Below are 8,369 nucleotides of genomic sequence, written 5' to 3'. Positions count from 1 at the left end.
GAACTAGAGAAGATACACTAAGAAGAAAGCCATCAGCCTAAGTGATGGACATGAGGAACCCTGTAGGGAAGGCTCACAAGCACTACTGGTGCATTTGGGCTCCGCCCTTTATTTGCATATATTAACTATGGCATGAGAATTTAAATAATGGAGGTAATCATGTGACCAGTCTCCTCTGAGAACACAGAAAGAATTGGCCCAGTTACTCGTGATTCTCCTCTGGCTCACAGATTCTCCAACACAGAACATGAGGTACAGTGCAAGCAACAGGACCATTCATACCCTGCATTAATTGAGAGTTAACTGTTTTGTAATTTCCTGGCAGAGTCAGAAGTCAAACCCAGATCTTTTTTTTTTTTTAGTTTTTTTTATTTTTTATATATTTGAATTGCAAACAAGATTGAATACATGACAATCCCAGTTCCCTTCGCTCTCCCTTCCTCCCCTATCACCCCTCAACTAAAATCCTACCTATCATATGTCCTTTCTTCTAATCTACACCTGACTCAACCTTTCTGCTCCCTCATGACCTCTGCATCCTTCCTTTTCTTCCCTTCTCACTCTCAAAGCTTCCTCCCCCCAATTCCCATGTTCTCAATTTGCTCAGGGGATGGTGACCCTTTCCCCTTCTCCAGGGGACAAAGTTTTTCTCTTTTAGGGTCTTCTTTGTTTACTAGTATCTCTGGCAGTGTGGATTGTAGGCTGGTAATCCCTTACTCTATGTCTAAAATCCACATATGAGTGAGTATATATGATGTTTGTCTTTTTGTGATTGGGTTACCTCGCTCAGAATGGTTTCTTCGAGTTCCATCCATTTTCCTGCAAATGTCAAGATTCCATTTTTTTTTTTCTGCTGAGTAGTACTCCATTGTGTAAATGTACCACATTTTCTCTATCCATTCTTCGGTTGAGGGGCATCTAGGCTGCTTCCAGTTTCTGGCTATTACAAATAATGCTGCTATGAACATGGTTGAAGAGATGTCCCTGCTGTATGAATGTGCTTCCTTTGGGTATATGCCTAGGAGTGGAATTGCTGGATCTTGTGGTAGACACATTCCCATTTTCTTGAGGAATAGCCATACTGATTTCCAAAGTGCCTGTACAAGTTGGCACTCCCACCAGCAGTGGAGGAGTGTTCCTCTTTCTCCTCATCCTCTCCAGCATAAACTGTCATTGGTGTTTTTGATTTTAGCCATTCTGACAGGAGTAAGATGGTATCCCAGAGTTGTTTTGATTTGCATTTCCCTGATGGCTAAGGATGTTGAACACTTTCTTATGTGTCTTTCAGCCATTTTAGATTCCTCTATTAAGAATTGTCTATTTAGTTCTGTACCCCACTTTTTAATTGGGTTGTTTGGTGTTTTGGACACTTCTTGAGTTCTTTGTATATTTTGGAGATCAGCCCTCTGTCAGATGTGGGGTTGGTGAATATCTTTTCCCAGTCTGTGGGCTGTCGTTTTGTCTTGCTGACTATGTCCTTTGCCTTACAGGAGCTTCTCAGTTTCAGGAGGTCCCATTTATTAATTGTTGATCTCGGTGTCTGTGCTACTGGTGTTATGTTCAGGAAGCGGTCTCCTGTACCGATTAACTCAAGGGTATTTCCCACTTTATCTTCTAGTAGGTTCAGTGTGGCTGAGCTTATGTTGAGGTTTTTGATCCATTTTGACTTAAGTTTTGTGCAGGGTGAAAGGCGTGGGTCTATCTGTAGTCTTCTACATGTTTGCATCCAGTTATGCCAGCACCATTTGTTGAAGATGTTCTCTTTGTTCCAGCGTATATATTTGGTATCTTCTTTAATTTCTTTCTTTAGAGTATATATTTGGATTGTTTGTCAAAAATCAGGTGTTCATAGGTGTGTGAGTTAATCCCAATGACTGTGTCTTTGTCGCCTCCCAGCAGAGCAGCAGCCAGGATCTGGGATTCAGCTGTAGAATGAACAGAGCATGCAGTTTCTCTTCCATTACATCTGTATAGGAGGTTTGCAGGGCTCTCATCAGGATGCTAAGTCTCTCATCCCAGTTTCCATGTGATTTCATGAATTGCATCCTGAGCCTGAGGTTTCCCAAATGTCTGCTGATTCCAATGGTCAGACTGCCCTTGCAGATATCATTGTTCTTTCACTCTTGGTATTTCTAGACCTTCCCTGTCACTGAGATAATGAGCTAGGACAGCAGTGGTGGGGACGTGTGACTGCCTCCCTGAGCAAATCCTATCTGGAAGAAGTCCTGGATTCTTAGCCCAGGAGCTGTCTTCCCCCAGGGCTAAATGTGTCACTTGTATTTTCTGAGATTGGCTTGCCCAAGGTGAGCAAAGTCTGGATGATAGTACCTGTTGGGGAATATTGGATCACACTGTGAACTCTGAGTTTACACATGCATAGATTAAACAAAATTAACCTGGCATCAGGAGGTTGAGTTAGCAACTAGTAGACAGAAAGTCATCATAGAACATCAGAGGGCATCAGGAAGAGAAGAGTGATACACAGGAAGTAGTAGGGAGAGATTTGGAGTGGTTCAGCCTTTTTGTTTGTTTTGTTTTGTTTTGTTTTGATAGAGTGGAAGGATGGGCTTTTTCAGAGTGCCAGCAAGGAGATGATAGCCAGTTGCTACTCACACTCTCTGAGCTAGCAGGTTTTCACTCCAGCCTTTGGATCTTGAGTCTTATTTATAAATAGAGCAATAGAGATTTAGTTAAAGTTACCTTTAGTGGCAGCAACATGGCCAGTGCTTACGGGAACAGAATTCCCCCAAGGCTGTGGCCTAAGTGGCTGGGCTCCTGCCAATGAAGCAGGCTGGTAACTGTGGAGCACTTGCTGGCTCAAAAAGCATTAGATTTTGGGCTTGAGAGCTGGCTCAATGGTTAAGAGCACTGGTTGCTCTTCCAGAGATGCTGAGTTTAATTCAGCAATCAAATGGTGGCTCACAACCATCTGTAATGGGATCTGATGCCATCACACAGGCGTACATGCAGATGTAGCACTACATACTTAAAATAAACTTAAAAATTATAGATTAAGGCATTGCTCCTGTGCCAAAGATAAAACAACAGGTACCCACAAAACATCCAGTATCTTTCTTCTTCCTTGTAGGATGCGACGATTAGGGGGGTAAAAAACAAAAAAATAAATAAATAAGGTCTGTTTCCTCCATCTTTTTTTATTTACTTATCTATATATTTACTTTTGGCTCTTTTGATACAGAATCTCAGTGTAATCCAGGCTGCCCTTGAACTCATGAAGTAGCTGAAGATAACCTTGAACTCCTGATCCTCTCACTTCTACCTCCCAAGTACTGGGCCTACAGAGGTATGCCGCAGTGCCAAATTCCTCTATGTTTTTGTTTGTTTGTTTGCTTTTAACACAGGGGCTATTGCAGATAAATTAATTTTCCAAATACATGAAGATTGAGTTAACCTCTATTATTTTATTAGCCAATGACCATCTGCTGAGTAGTATCACTGCCTTCATGATCATAAACAAATATTTGAACACAGGAACTATATGTCTGTTGTCATCCAAGGACAGTGTCCTGAGTGATGCAGAAAGTACAGGTTTAAATATTTTTATTGACATCATAACCATAACAAAGGCATCTAAACAATTTTAAAAGAATATGGAACCAAGTTGTAGCTCCCGTTTGAGAAATTAAGGTGTCAATGACCAACATGTTAAGGTTTGAGGTATCTGAACTAATCATTTGTCTTGCCTTAAACACATACTCAAAGTATGTTGCCTAATAAATATTTCTATTATACAGACTTTTCTTCATGATCTGTTCTGAGGGAGAAAATTTTTAAATGAAAAGCAAAAATGTATACTTCTCAATTTGCTCCTAAACCAAATGAAGAAAAAGCTAGGGTAGGACCGGGGAGCTGACTCAGTGGTTAAAGTGTTTGCTGTGCAGTCATGGGGACTTGAGTTCAACCCTCCAGGACCCATATTATACAAAATGCTGCATGCAATGGCCTGTACTTGTAATAATAGCACTGGGGTTGGAGATGGAAGATGCCAGTCTAGCTGAATCAGCAAGGTCAAGGTGCAGAAAGAGCCCTAGTGTCAAACATAAAGGTCAGAGCTACTGAGGGAGATATCTGACATCAATGTCTGACCTACACATGTGCGTGAACACACGTGCACGCGCACACGCGCGCGCGCGCACACACACACACACACACACACACACACACACACACACACACACACACGAGTTGCAGGAAAATAAAACAGTCCATTGACTTTCAAGGTGCTTGTGTGCTTCAAAACAATTTATTTTACCACTGTATACAAAGTCACTTGTGTTTAGGAGTTCGCATTTAGACTCCAACAATTACCAAAGTGTTTTGCCTCCACATAGCCCTGCAGAAAGACTTTAGGAAGAATTCAGGGCCTGTTGAAGGTGGGAGAGAGATAAAAGAGGGTCAAAGGGTGTAATCAGAAGTATTAAATACATGTATGAAAATATCAAAGATCAAAATTTAGTCATTAAAAAATTAACAAAGGGGAAAAAAGAGCACAGGGCATCCAACATGTATGAACAACAGGTACTGCACGAGGCAGATTAGCTAACAACTATCCACCCCCAGAAAGGCCATGACACCCAGCATGTCAGCCAATCATTGTGAAAGTGAAAACAATCTAAATTCTCACAATAGTTCCCTTTGGGGAACAGTAGAGCTCTGATAGAAAGCCACTGTGAGAAATTCTCACCCAAGGGCTTAATTGACTTCCGAAGGTGGATCACAGTGTGCTGCAGACTCCTGCCTACATGGGTGTAAGCACTGGCAAACTGCCACAGGGATGCGTTTAGACAAATTATAGGGCTTGGAGCTGGCTTCAGATCAGACAAGGTGCTACAGCCGGTGTCTCTCACCCTTGCAGAGAAAGATTTTTACATCACTGAATCAACAACACGTAAGAAGCCAGGAGGGGAGCATTCTCACGGTTGGGGCCTCCTCAGTGAACCTTGTCCTCTCAGGACCACCACCACACTGGGTGAGGAAGGCCATTACCAAGTAGATCTTAGCAGAATGGACAGCCAGTGTGAGTCACAGGACCTTCCCATTGGGAAGTGCTTTTGTCATTGTCTAAGGAAAACTAAGTGTGTCCCCGAGAACTGTCAGACAGATAGAGATGAGAAGAGAGACCCTTGAATCCTGAGAGAGGAGAGAGAGAGAGAGAGAGAGAGAGAGAGAGAGAGAGAGAGAGAGGGGGGGGGTTGGAAGGCAGGAGGATGCTGTGGGACTAGCAGATCTCAGAGCCTTGCTGGCATCCTGAGGGTGAAGCGGCCAGGGAGCTTTTGCTGGTGGCGGTAATGAAGGCACGCATAAGAATCTAGCAATCTGAAGCATTCCAAGTAACTAACTGTGTGGTAACTGGTGACTCTAATAGCCTAGTTTAACTGAAGTTAGAGATGCCAAAAATTTAAGGGAAGAAGGACTTAGTCCCATGGTTCAGAGGGCTCATCTGAGAAACACATAAATATCTCTATGTCCTCAGAAAGGTGGGGCTCTGAGGCTGTAGTCTTTGATGGAGGAATAGAATGAGGTAGCACTGTCTTTTTTTAAAGATTTATTTATTTATATGTATGGGTATATGTCTGTGCACCACATGTGTGCTTAGTGCCAGAAATGGGTCTCCAATTCCCTGGAACTGGAGTTATAATGGTTAGGTGGGTGTTGGGAATCAAACGAGGGTCCTTTGCTAGAACAGCAAGGCTGTTACCCAGTGAGCTGTCTCTCTAGTCCCAGGTACCTGTTCTGAGTCTGGAGTCCATCAGACAAGATGCTTTGACTAGTAGATACCAACTAGTGCTTCAGTCCCCCGCTCAAGCACAGGGTCTCCTGGATTTTCTTTCCAAAATTTGTCAGTCGGTCTGTCTGTGTCTATCTATATATATGTTTCTCTCTCTCTCTCTCTCTCTCTCTCTCTCTCTCTCTCTCTCTCTCTCTCTCTCTCTGTCTGCCTCTTCCTATGCACCATGAGGTGAGAGCTCTGCTGCATGCTCTCGCCACCATGACATGCTACCACACCATTGGCTCATAAACAACAGAGCAGGCCATGACCAGCCCTCTGAACCATGGGAATAAGCTCTTCTTCCCTTAAATTGTCCTGTCACCTGTTTGTAGCCATGGTGATTCAACAACTGGGTAAACGTATTATCAAAGTATCTGCCCAAGTGGCAGGATGAATATGCATCCTACCAGGAATTCCCATTGCTCTGTGGCCTCAATCTTTTTCATCAAGATTTTGAATTCTGCTCAGCCCTCCCCCCCACACACACCTAATTTATTTTCACTTCTGAAGGGAAGGAGAAGAAAGTATACTCTTCTCGAATCACAGAGAGATCATTTTACCTTCCTCTGTTGCCCAGGGCCTTCCCGCAGCACAGCATAGCATGCGGTCTTGAAAGGATACCATGTTCCCAGCTCCACTCCATCTTCCCTCCGCCCATACTAAAGCACCTGAAGGACATTTTCTTGGAATGACACTTCTGAGACCTCTTCATATTGCCTGGAAAATATTCCTGTTTGAATCACAATGACCATGTCCTTAGCACAAACCACAGCTGACCAAGGTGTCCACACATGATCTGTGGACGGCCCACCCACCTTCTCCAGCAGCCAGGGTTCACATTCCAGATGATCACAAGTAGTGGGTTTTTCAAAAGTCAAGGGCAGTGACCCCCACTTCTTGTTTCCTCCCTACAGGCAGTTGCAGGAGCGACCCCTCACCCTGGAGCCTGCTAGCATCTCCCTTTCATGCAGCCCCTTTCCTACTGTGAAATTCTTCCTTCCCGCTGGCATCTGTGGGCCGGACCGTGGGTTTTCAATTGCTTCTGAAGCTTTTTCTCCAGAGCTCTGAATTCAGTCTAACTCTCCGACGCTCTCATTGCTTTTAAAAGAACTATTCTCAAGGCCCCCCTCACTGTTCTGTAGCCCATCCTGGAGCATGTGGACAGTTCCTCGAATCTAGTAGCCCAGGTGACTCTATGTTTGCCTCTCCAACCCCACTGGAACTCAGGAACAATGCCTCCCGGGCCTGACACATGCCTGGACTGGAGTGGTGTGCACACGTGTGCACGCGCACATGAAAACATAGGTGTAAAGATTTCACTAGGCCCAAGATAAACGATGAATGGGTGTTTACTGGGGAACACACAGAAAAACACAAAGAACCGCAAGAGCATTTCTCTGCCCTTCCTAGGAGATTGGGGGGCCCACCAGAAAGAGTGCGCTCTCTCAAAGGTCCCTTCTTTCTGCCTGAAGCCATGCCCAAAGGGGTGTGGTCACCATTACAAGTTCACTGGTTAGACACTGCTACATGTGAAAACACACACACACACACACACACACACACACACACCACACGCGCGCGCACACACACTGTGTTCACTGGTTAGACACTGCTACATTCGAAAACACACACACACACACACACACACACACACAGAGAGAGAGAGACACCCTAAAATTGCATCTCAATGCCACAAGGACTCTCCTTTCTCTGTCTCTTTCATTTTCTTTAGTTCAGATGAGTTTGGTTTTTTTTTTCTAGTGAATATTCCCCCCACCACCCGACCTCCACTCCCGCATAAGATACCTTCATCACCGGGATTCTTAGAACAAATCGAGGAAGGCATCCGATTAGCCAGGATTCTGTCCCATGTCCCAATCCTGAACCAACCACCAAAGGGAATGGGTACAACGCGCACCTACCGGCAAAGCCTTAGAGTTACAGAGTTTGTAGCCCCTTCATAATCACAAAGAAAGGGACTAGGAAGAAGTAGTTCTCCGTCCCCCAGCAAAATGGGTGTTTCTGTTAAGTTAATGATGAGGATTGGTACAAGGTCTCAGCTGAGCAGAGGCTGTCTTGGAAACTGAGTCTTAACCCCTAGTGAATTAAGACTGAGGACAGGAGAACCTTGCAGAGTCCGCACACCACCGCGGGGGGCTCCACCTCCTTTTCCTCCTGCTGGAAACCAGGCATTGCTTCTCCTTTTAGGCTTAATTCTACTGAAAGGACTCTTGATCGTATGCAAAGGAGCAAAGGAAAGTCTGTTCTCTCCCTGGGTAATAAATAACCTCTCGCTATGAGAAATGCAATGCTTGACTCCACCGAGCCTCTTGGCAACCGCAATCTGACACTACAGAAGCTTTTCTTGTGAGACCACAGATATCGCAGCCACTTCCCTTTTCAGATGACTCCAGCTAATGGCTTTCTGTGCTATTAGTGGAACACAGCCAAGCGATCTTTGATTTGTGGTTGCTTGATTGGGCAGCAAAAGGAGAAGCTATTTCATTGCAAGGGGGTATAATTGCCTGGGAATTCTTTGGAGTGATAGCATTCCTGTGGAGTTGGAGGGAACATCAAT

General features: G+C 44.4%; 1 long non-coding RNA gene across 1 annotated transcript; it reads right to left on the bottom strand.

Annotated features, from left to right (window-relative positions):
• Positions 1-4,248: 4,248 nt before the first annotated feature.
• On the bottom strand, positions 4,249-8,049 carry LOC107978092. The gene is made up of 3 exons (XR_003487161.2): positions 7,714-8,049; positions 6,352-6,508; positions 4,249-4,385 (listed from the first exon to the last, which is right to left on the bottom strand). It is a non-coding gene; the product is annotated as an uncharacterized LOC107978092 (long non-coding RNA).
• Positions 8,050-8,369: the final 320 nt, after the last annotated feature.

This window comes from Cricetulus griseus, chromosome 7 (genome assembly GCF_003668045.3).
Source record: "Cricetulus griseus strain 17A/GY chromosome 7, alternate assembly CriGri-PICRH-1.0, whole genome shotgun sequence".
NCBI lineage: Eukaryota > Metazoa > Chordata > Mammalia > Rodentia > Cricetidae > Cricetulus > Cricetulus griseus.
The sequence above is the reverse complement of the archived record's forward strand: the minus strand, read 5'-3'. Positions and strand labels throughout refer to the sequence as shown.